General features: G+C 36.0%; 1 long non-coding RNA gene across 1 annotated transcript in view; it reads right to left on the bottom strand.

The window, feature by feature from the left end:
* Positions 1-3,383: 3,383 nt before the first annotated feature.
* The window catches only part of LOC104861057, a 62,424-nt gene continuing 53,983 nt past the window's right edge, over positions 3,384-11,824 (bottom strand). Inside the window, exon 4 of the long non-coding RNA XR_779896.1 lies at positions 3,384-3,743. This is a non-coding gene — a long non-coding RNA (uncharacterized LOC104861057). The remainder of the gene's footprint in view (positions 3,744-11,824) is intronic.

Below are 11,824 nucleotides of genomic sequence, written 5' to 3'. Positions count from 1 at the left end.
TTAACTTCATTAAATAGGATATTTGTGCCCAGAGAAAGAAAAGATGGGAACCAGGAAAGAACTGCAGATAGAGAGGACCAGACACCTTCCTGTATTTTTAGATAAACAAGGTTGTTGGGCTGTATATGCCTGAACTACACTAAAATGAAGAAAATATAATTTTAAAACATTTAAACTAACACAGATAAAGTGAATGGAAGAATAGATAGAATAGATAATAGTAGGCAAGAGATTACAACAAAATTTTGAATATAGAAAACAAACTGAGCCAGGTGTGGTGGCACACTCCTGTAATCCCAGCACTTGGGAGACTGAGGCAGAAGGATTGCTGTGAGGTCCAGACCAGCCCAGCCTGTGCTACATAGTGAGTTCCAGGTCAGTCTAAACTACGTAGTGAGACCTTGTCTCAAAAAACCAAAAGAAAAAAAAAAAAAAAGGCTGAATAGTGAGTTAATAAACTAAAACAAGCTTCATTCAAGTCTTCTGAAAAAATCAAAAGACAATGAAGAAATTTAGATAGAGGTACAATTACAGTCAATTGCAAGGTCATCAGGATGCAGAGTGATAAGATATAAATAAAATATCTGGGTTGAAAAATCACCTTCCAGAAAAACCAGAGCTTTTAAATTTTTCGCACCTACTGTATCCAGGCAGTAGTTTGGTGGGAGTTGGAGAGGCAGAGGACTTTTACTTTTGGATTATAAAAACTGACAGCAAAGTAGGAAAATTATTTAGAAAATTATTTGGAAGTTTTCACATTAAATATTATTTTTCCTCATTGAGTTTATTGGTACATTTTAGGTATACAGTACAGTTACATTCATCATTGTGATCTTTTACCTCTACATGACAGGTCTTGGTTCTCATTTTTCCCCTTGTCCCCGCCCTCCCTTCACTACCTTCTCCCCTCCCCATTTACAAACACTTTATGTTCTTTTTTTCATTTTCTATTTTTTTTCTTTTCCCTTATTACCTTTCCCCTACCCTTCCTACTTTCCCTACATCTTTAGCCCCTTTCTTCGTATTTCACATTGTCAATTATCTCATTAGGATCTTATGTTCTATTATAGTTTATTCATACCAGAGAAATGATTTGGTATTTACACATATGTGACTTATATATTTCACTTAGGAGTATATCCTCAATATGTATCCATTTTCCTATGAATTAATCTAATTTCTCATTTTTTATGGCTGTGATATTCCATTTTATAGAAAACCCACATCTTATTCTTTCCCCATGCTGCTATAAGAGCTCTCACTAGAAAAGATTCAATCTTGCAAGTATAATGTTAAATAATTTTTGTCTAAAGAAACTGAAAGCAATAACAAAAATATACACACACTCTTGAGGTTCAGCCCAATGGAAAAAAAAAATCTTGTCACCAAATCATTCCGAAGGGACTCCCACAAATTAGCAAACCTTCCCACATGAAAAGAGCTACCAATACATATTAACTCACATTTTATTACACATAGATAACAAAAGATTGTTATGTGCTTTAAAAAAGGTCCAAAATTAGAGAAGAAGGTAAGAATAAACAGAAAAGTAGAATCTCAAAGAAAATAAAGACACTGTTGGTCAAAGAAAAAGTAGAACTATAATTAATCACTTCCTTGACACACACACACACACACACACACACACATGCATACATACACACATAGAGATACTGAATCCATTAAGAGAGAACTGAGAGCCATAAAGTAAAGCAATTAAGATTTTTGGAAATTAAAGATATAATAGCCAAAATATAAAAGGCATTTGAAATAGAGTTGAGAAAATCTTAAAACATGTTAAAAGGAAAAAGTTATGAAAAACAGGAAATAAAATGATGTGAAATTAGATTAGCCTGGGTGCTTTAACTTGTAAAGGATACAAGAAAGAAAGAAAGAAAGAAAGAAAGAAAGAAAGAAAGAAAGAAAGAAAGAAAGAAAGAAAGAAAGAAAGAAAGAAAGAAAAAATGAAGGAGGGAACAATCAAAGAGAGAATACATTTTTCTCCCCAGAAATTGTATTAGATTATTCTTGGCTCTCACTGAAAAGTTCTTCAATAAGTGAACCCCCAATAAGGTATTATTTATATGTTTCAAACTCTAATTACTGAGATACCTTTAAAACACACAAAATAAGTGATCACCAAACATGAAGTGAGCAATAACAAAAAAAAAAAACTCTCAGTAGCCACACTATAAGGCAGATATAATTAAGAAGTAGCTAAGAGTTAGCCAGATAGATTAGCACTCTCATTTGAGTACAGAATAAAGATATTTTCAGACACTGACATAATAAAATTTATCTGCCATAAACCCTTTCTTATGAAGCTACTGGGGACTATACTTCTAAAACACAAGCATGAAAACAGAGAACACTGAATTAGGTTTCTCAAAAAAAAATAAATAAACAGACCCAATGTGATAAAGATGTAGATGACATAGATATAGGTAGAGATAGATAGATGAGGTAGATATAGATAAAAAAATAACTTTGTGCCTAAAGGAACCTAGAGTATTCTGATTCTTATGCTGACCCACATTCTCCCCTTGACTTGGACAGGATGGATATTTATGTTCCTCAGCCTCTACTGGAAAACTTCTATCATAGGGAGAGAGGATTCTCCTTCATTTGTCATAGATTACAATTGGTTTATTTTATCAAATATGGCAATATCATAATCTCTTTCCTGAATCTTAAAGAATAAGAATTAGTGTAGTGACAGTGATAAATAATGATTTCATTATGGTGGATACCAAGTTAAGCTAACAGCATCTCACATATGTGGGTATGTCCTAGGAGCAAATTCCCATAACAAATCAGATCCAGGGACTATTAATATTCTATCATGTATTTATGACTTAATTATGTCTCAGCTACTCCATTTAATTATTTAAATTTTCCCTGTAGTAAAAAAAAAATTGACATTGCCAATCCAATATCAGAACAAATACTTTAGATTATCTGGTTAGTCAGGTATGTGTTCTCATCTGATCTTCACAAGCTGCATTTTCCAATGGGAAGTTTCAGAAAGGGGCATAAAACATGATTATGAATAGCATTTTAAGGAGCACTGAGGATGTGGGTTCATGAGCCTCAGAGTCTCAAACCTGAGTCAAAAAATACAAATGTTTAGCTAACTTGGCAGAATACATTTCTTGGAAATACTTTCTTGGATGACTAGTTTCTTCCTACAAAAAAGATAGTGACTCTTTTCCAGAATGTTTGAATACTAATTTATTTTTTCATAATTGAATTTATATTGTAAACTAGAAATATGGTCACAATACACATCACATGTAAAGCCTCAAAGTTCACAATACAGGTCATATAGTTTTAAAGTACTGGAAATTATCTCTACTTTCATGGAAATAATTACAATTTGGCTCTACTTATCACATATGGTATACTGAAATAGTGAAGCAATATTAGTCACCTGTTTTATATTACACTTGTATTACTTATTACACAAAATATGTTACAAAGATCATACTTTGTTATGACTATTGAAAAAGTATGCCTACTATGTTTACTGCTATAACCCAATAATTCATGAGCATTCCAGAGTCCTCCTGGGAATTCCTCCTATCGACATGCCATCCAAAATTGCCAGAATCTCCTTTTGGGTATGTATGATTTTGCTAGAAAATATGTTGAAATCCATGTAGCCAAGCAGTCCTCCTTTGGGCTGTTCATCTGTGTTTTCTCCAGAGAATATGCATTTTTATGCTTGGGCTGAAACCATTTACCTTTTGAAAGAAATATAAGGAATAAAATTAACTTGAGCAGATTTCAAAGAATTTACTTTGAAAGCAAACATTACTTACATAGAAGACATTGAGTAAAACATCTGATTATCTGTTTAACACTAAGAACATGTTGAGGCACATTATTGCCTGTATAAATAAAGGATTGAAAGGTATCCAGAAAGACTCCTTCATGTTATAACATTGTCTTTCAGCAGATCCAGGGAAGATTTATTTGTCAGGATTGCCTTAAGAAACACTATTCAAAGAATTCCTTTTAAGGAAACCCTGATCAGATAGATAACTATCATTGTGGTCTTAATTATGATGTTTTTACTCTGTATATTTATCATTTTGAGTGAAAATGAGTATGAATGATTACCAATCTCTACATAGAGGTTGAATTGACTGGAAAGTTACTATTTAGTGACTTTTCAACCTTCTCATTTTTAATAAATCATCTCAAATCTTTCAGTTAATCTATTAGCTCAAAGTCCACTGACTGGAAAAATGCAGTGGACACAATTTTTTCTGTTACTCACAGTACACATTAAGACTGCTTGCATTTTTATATAACAAGAAACATAGAAAGATACTTAGAAATGGAGAGAAGGCAGAACAGCTGGAGGCATGGGGACCTAAGGAATGATATGATGACATCTTTTCTCCACATGTACCCTGGATGGGGAGTTGAAGAAATTGACCACCCAAAATACAGATTTTTTTTTAATCTCAGAAAAAAATGGTGTTCCCAATAAAAATATTAAGATGTTGTGTTAGATACGTTTCCCTCATGACTGAGACAAAATACCAGACACCCAAAGTTTAAGGGGAAGGGATTTATGTGGCTTATAGTTCTTAGAGGTTTCAGTCCATAATCAGCCAACTCCAAGGCAGGGACAACAAACATGCATGGCAGAGCAGAAACAACATGGCACACACAAGGCAGCAAAGATAACAAGAGAGTTAACAGTACTTCCCTGCCCTTTTATCTTATTCAGACTACTTAGGTTGGGTAGCACTCACACCCTTAATCCTAGTGCCCTTGAGCCTAGAATTGCATCATGAATCAATTCCAATTTCACACACTCTAGACCAAACCTATGACCACATGAGGTCTTGAGATGACATACCATGGCCTTCCCATCCCATCATATTCCACACCTGGCCCACAAAGACTCATATACGGTCCTTTACAAAAAGGCATTTAGTCCATCTCTAAGAGTTCCAAAGTCCTAGCAATTTTAGCATTGCTGAAAACTCCAAGTGCAAAGTCTCCTCTGATATTCAAGGTAAACTCTTAACTGCAGGCCCCTGTACAACTGAAAAGAAAGTCAAACACTTTCAACTTTCATTGGCACAAGATGATACACATTACCATTCCAGAAGGTACAAACAGAATTCACCAAAGTAAGTCCTATACCCAGTAGGGGAAACATTAAATTCCACAGTTTCATTTCCAGCATCCCCAGAAATCTGTGACAAGTTGTGAGCTCCAAAGAATTTTCGTGGCTCTACCCTTATGGCACTTTTGGTGGTTGTAGCTCCCATGGATTCTCTTTTGGGCTGGCTCTGCTCCCTCTTTGCTGCTTTTCCTTAGACAATCCACACTCCTGGCTTCTCCAAACTTCTGGGGTCTCCAATGCACCTTTGGCTTCACACACTGCCCTCTCAGTGGCATTCTGTCTGGTCCCCCAGGCCTTCTTCTGAAACATGGGTGGAAGCCTTCCTGACCCACAACCCTTGCATTCTGCATGCCCCTAAAATCAGCACCACACGGATGATGTCAAGGCATACTGCCAGCTGGAGCAGTAGTAAGCCAGTCTTACTTCTTGGATATAGGGGTCAAATACCTGGATTGCTGAGCATTCTGAACCCTTTCCTGAGAAACAAATTTTCTAGGCAGCCACCACTCTGGAACACAGTGTGGCTATCGCCATTTTGGAATCTGGTTCTCTGGGGTTTTTTTCTCAAAGCAAATTCTTTCACCTTTATAACTCTGAGGCTGCAAAGTATGGAGTCCTGCTGCTTCCTGTGATACTCTCAATCTTTTCTATTTTCCTGTTCCTTCTCAGTAATCAAGATCTGCTAGTCTCTATCTCTGCAGTCCACAGCTTTATTGTGGCTTCTTTTCTTGCCCAACTCAAAATGTTTTAAATAATTCTTCTGGGCTCTCTGCTCTGCTCTTGATTCTCCACATAGATCTGGCTAAAAGCCCCCAAGAGTAGCCATGCCACTGCCTCAATATTCGACTGCCTTGAAATGTCTTCTGCAAGGTTAATTAGTCCACCTCCCTTAATCTCAACCTCAAGCAGAGTCTCTGGACATGAACAAAATGCAAACAAACGGTCTGCCAAGCCATAACACACATCATCTGGAGTCCAACAGCCAGTTCAGTCCTTCTTCCTAGCAGAAACCTCCCCAGCCTGGTTTTATAAGCTTTCTGGTCTTCTCATCTCTGACCAAAATCTCCCATACAGAATAGCCTAGGGTGTTCCAGCCCCATTTTTTCAGCTGGTAGTTCTGAATCTTCCAGAAAAGTCTTTGAACCTGATCAAAATTCAGAAAAACTTTCTATCAAGTCATAACAAACATCTTCTGGAGTCCAGCAGCAAATGCCATCCTTCCCAGCCCAAACCTCCTGAGCCTGGTCTCTACCAGCTTTCTGATCTTCTGAGCTCTGCCCAGAATCTCCCATATAGAACAACCTAAGGTGTTCCAGAGCTACTTCTATAGCCAACATCTCTGGATTTTTCCTAACTTTCCTCCTTTCCACAAGCCATTTCCAAAGGCATTTGAGTTACATTGCCTAGTAATGTCAAACCAATAACCCCACTCTCAGTACCAAACTTCTGTGTTAGTTATTTTTCTCTTATGACTGAGACAAAATATCAGACACCCAAAATTAAAGGGGAAGGTATTTATGTGGCTTACAGTTCTTAGAGGTTTCAGTCCATTATCAGCCAACTCCAAGGCTGGGACAACAAACACGTATGGCAGAGCAGAAACATCATGGCACACGCAAGGCAGCAAAGATAACAAGAGAGTTAACAGCACCTCCCTGCCTTTTTATCTTATTCAGACTACTTAGGTTGGGTAGCACTCACACCCTTAATCCTAGTGCCCTTGAGCCTAGAATTGCATCATGAATCAATTCCAATTTCACACACTCTAGACCAAGCCTATGACCACATGAGGCTTTGGGGGATCAGTTAGACCCAAACCATAACAGATGGGCAGCCTACCAAAATACATTTAGTAAGTAAGTACTTTATGCAAGCCAATGTCACACACACACACACATGCACACATGCACACTCATGCACACATGTGCACATTACTGGCTTTATTCCCATCCTCACTGGCAAAGACAGAGAGGAAAGTCTAGGTATGCATCTATCCTCCATTCACTGGAGTGCTATCTGGAGGAGCCAAGCAGGGAGTCAGGACTCTCACCACCTCCTCGAAGCACTGAGGCATCACTGCTCCTCCCAGCTAGAAATGAGTGGGAGTCTCATGGGGAGGCAAGACTCCCCCGCTGCAGCAGTAATGAAGAACTTTCTCCCATGTGTTATTAGGTTTAGAAGAAAATCAAACTTCTTACTTGAAAGTGAGAAGGAAGCTGTCATCCCCTGTCCCCTGTAAAAGTGTCACACAAAAAAAATCAGCTGAAAGCTTTGTGGAATAGTATTAGCAATTTCCAAGTCTCAATCAATTTCAAGAACTAAGTTCATAAAATAAATGAAAAAAAAAAAAAAAAGACCAGTAGAGGACACTGAGAAGATACAGGCACTAGAATTCACAAATATTTTATAGTTACCATTATAAAATTGCTTCAATACATAATTAAGAACATACTAAAACCAACTTTAAAATATAAGTAAGAAGGGAAAAGAAAAGAGAAAAGAAAAAATGGAAATGAAGTCTTTGTAAATAGGGAAGGATGGAAGCGGGTGAAGGGAAGTCAGGGGAATAGGGAAAAAATAAGAACCAAGATGTAAGGTACAATATCCCAACTATGAATGTAGCTGTATTGTATACCTAAAATGTACCAATTATAAAAAAAATTCACCAAAGAAACAGAGTCTCAGTAATAAAATAGAATATACAAAAATGATCAGATGAAAAATTTAGAACAGAAAAATATGACTGGAAATAACTGGAAGAGAGGCTCAACTATAAAACTTAGAGGGAAGATAAATGGATTAGTTACATTGAAGATAGAAAATAGAAATTAGCAAGTATGAATAACAGAAAATAAACTAAATTAAAATAAAATAAATCCAATGAGATTTAGTACAAACTAGTGTTTGAGCTGCTGAAATTCCAAAAGAGAATAACAAAGGGGCTGAAAGATTACTCAAAGAAAAACAGCAAATATTTAAAAATTTGGCAAAATAAAGAAACCTATGTATTTAGTTAGAGGAATGAACCACAATAGAATAAACCAAAAGAAACTTCACCAGAACAACACTTACTGAACTGCCTGCAAGGAAAGAAAGAAAACTCTTAAAAGTAGTAAGAGAGAAATGATACCTTACCTACAATGGAAAAATAAAATATGTAATGTTACTAGAAACCACTGAGGCAGTTCATTATTAGAACCTGCAGAAGTGAAAATGAACTGATACATTTTCTAAGAACTGAAAGTAATGAACTCTTAACCCACAATTGTGTAGCCAGTAAAATATTTTTCAAGACTGGGAAGGATTTCAAGATGTTCTCAAGATGAAGGAGAATTCCCAGAAATAGTCACTACCTACCTAGCAGGTCAGATGCTAACAATTTGCCCCAGGTGTTTGCTTCAGTCTGCGTATCCTCCCCTCCCAAACTCACAGCCCACCTAAAGAAGGGGAAATAGCTTTTCATTCTTTTTTGTGAGAAAACTATGATACATGAAATACATAGTACATGAAATAATACATAAATAACATATATATGTATATCTTATATATTACTATGGAATTGGTGGTATACATCTATTTTCAAATTAACAATAATGTGTTTTGGACATTGATTTTCTCACACTTGGTAAATCCTTTCAGTTTCTTCATTCTCAATATCCTTCCTGATACCACTACAGATGGCTTCCTAGATCAAATGAATCCCTTGAACTATCACTGATTAGAACTTTTCAGGCCCCCATGAGTCAAAACTAGTTAAGCCACTTACCTCAGAAAATGCTACTCCAACGAGTTGGCATAAAACACCTTGTCTACAGACTTTAAAATTACAAGGAGAAACCAGCACATTAGTATTGCTTAATTTTGGATTCTGGTGATAGAATTTATCTTTTCTCTATTTTTATCTATTTTTCCATTATCTTAAAACAAACATTTGAATTTTATAAAGGAAAAATAAGACATTTTAACATTTGGAAAATATGGAATACCCGTCCTCAGACTCAGATGTTAGCACAGATTATATGTGTGGGGTAAGTATGTATTTGGCAGTGCACAATATGAGTTTGGGAAATCTGCCTACCCTGTGATAATCCACTTAGGGTGGATCTCCCCCCATCTTCATGGAGATTAAACTGTTTATCTTTTAATTTATTCCTTCAAATCTCTTCCATCTGTTATTTGTGTGTACTTCTGAAATTATCACCCTAGATAATTCTATATGCTTTGTGTTTTTTCATACTGTGATGCTAGTGTTTCATCTATTGTTTGCCATAAATATACGTGTATATATATATATGTACATCGTGCATGTGTGTGTGTGTATTTGTGTAGATGCCTGAGACTTTGTGTATGTGTATTTTGTATTTCATTTGTACAAGTGTGGACTTGAATGAATATGTGTGTTCATATACCTCTGTATGTGTGTGTGATGAGGTGTTGTGTCTTAGTAGTGTATTCATGGGTACACATTTGTCTATCCATGAATCATTACATTTTTCTCTTTTTATCTATGTAATTACTGTATCTTATCTATGTAAATAAGCAAAAATCGCTTCACACCTTTTAAAATAGTTTCACTCAAATAATCATTTAATCAAAATATATATGTAACATAGAAAATGTGCTAAGGACTATACAAGCTACTGTGATTAAAAAGATTGAATATATATTTGCTGCCCTTAAACGTGTATTAAAAATTGGGAAGATAGACTTACAATTGAAATGTAACTTACTTAAGCCACTTAGCCAAAATTAAACAGCTCTACCCAAAATTTCACTACCTTTCCTTGAATAAAAACTCAAAACTCTCTAGTCCTGCCCATTAGGTACTAATGATCTGATTCAAGTGTTTTTTAAACATCTTGCTTCTTTCATCTCACACCCACATCATGAGACCTAATTAGAGTGTATATATATGTACACCTAGGTAATTCACTGTTTCTTGTATGTTCTTCCTTAATTATCTCAAAATACTTGAATTTCCTCTTATTTTCTCCTCTACCCTTCTCTCTTTACAAATTCTAAATCTAAATCTGAAACATTTTTCCCAACTAGCACAAATTCCACACTGTAATTTACACATATTTAATGATTTTCTCTTAGCTAGTAGCATCTCCAGCAATAAGTCCCACAACCTAACTGAACAGCTTGGCACCTGTGGGCTAATCATTCCGTTTGGCTTTAGGGATCAAATACAGCCACTAAAAAAGGAACATTCTGTCCATCCACCTGGAATTTAGAACCCAGCAGTAAACATAGATGCTTACCAAGGTACTTTTAAAACAATTACATAAAAAAGAGAGAATATGCTTTGTGAATAACACATGGAATGGTATGGAATCTTACATCAAAGTGCGCTTGTGTTATTTATGTGGAAAATTGCTAATGGTAAATGCTTTCAAAGGAGAGACCACATTGTTTTTGAAATCTAAATAATACTGCATGTAAAAAGGAAACATTCAAATAACATTTGCTACAAGAGTAAATAATTTTTAAAATACTTAAATCTTCAGTTCATAGTAATAAGACAGCAGAGAGGCTAGTGTGATATATGAAAAATATGTCTCAATCTGCTAGATGTCAAATGAGCCCATGGTCTCACAACAAGTTACAAACCAAAGGAGGAAGGTAGGAAAGTTTTGTCAGGACTAAGGCAAAGAATAACTCCTGGATTTCCAGGACGGGTTCCAACTGGGTGGCCAGCGAAGCCATTTGTCAGGGGTAATTTATATGGCAAAATCACAACATGGCTACTATGTGGTTGTGGATGGACTTACAATCAACCCACAGGACTGCAAGTGTAGCCACTTAGTTAATATTGATCTGACAGGAAAACTAGTCACTCAGGGAGGGTATCTGTAAAGAACAAAGGCATTTTGGCAGAAAGGTGGGAAGTATGGGCACAGAAATTCTGATTGCCCACCTATATACACCTGATGCCTATCCTGGGCCCAGTGGACCAGGAAGTGCTGTTTAGACCATAACATTATATTGCTGTTTATCTTGCAGGCCTGGCTACTGTGTTTCCATCATAAAGTCTGGCTGTCTTCAGATTTGCCTGTCTTTGTTTTTTTGTTTATTTGTTTTGTTTTTTTCTGACATCCTGAGGGCTCACTCCCTCATGTATTAATATTTATGTGACTTAGCTATTTAGAGTAGTTGTACAGTAAGACTGTTTTTCATTGTAACAATAATATACAAGCAAATGATGAAAAGATTCTCATAGAACTTTACCATATCTTTTTTAGTTCAATCAATATTCTTTATTTTAATGAATGATCTTAGTATATCAGAAACAATTTGGAAGTCAAACTTTGATTTTAAGATAAAAGCCACACTTGCCATTTTGTGACCTCAAGAATAGTCTAACATCACAAAGAATCCTAGTGGATACATAAGCTTAAAAAATGCACTTAAAGCATTAAAATTATCCTGGGAATAGGCTGAGTTATACTAACTAAACAAATGTCACAATCTCATCAATGTGTGTCTGAATTCAATCTCAACCAAAAGATCATCAAAAAACAGCACATAGCTGGGGACAGTGGTGCATTCCTGTAATCCCAGCACTCGGGAGGCTGAGGCAGGAGGATCACTGTGAGTTCGAGACCAACCTGGGCAAGATAGTGAGTTCCAGTTTAGTGTCAACTACGTAGTGAGACCCTGTCTCAAAAAAACAAA

The sequence above is a fragment of the Fukomys damarensis genome, unplaced genomic scaffold (genome assembly GCF_012274545.1).
Source record: "Fukomys damarensis isolate Sample0158 unplaced genomic scaffold, DMR_v1.0_HiC HiC_scaffold_6, whole genome shotgun sequence".
Lineage (NCBI taxonomy): Eukaryota > Metazoa > Chordata > Mammalia > Rodentia > Bathyergidae > Fukomys > Fukomys damarensis.
This window is presented reverse-complemented; position numbering and strand designations above follow the sequence as displayed.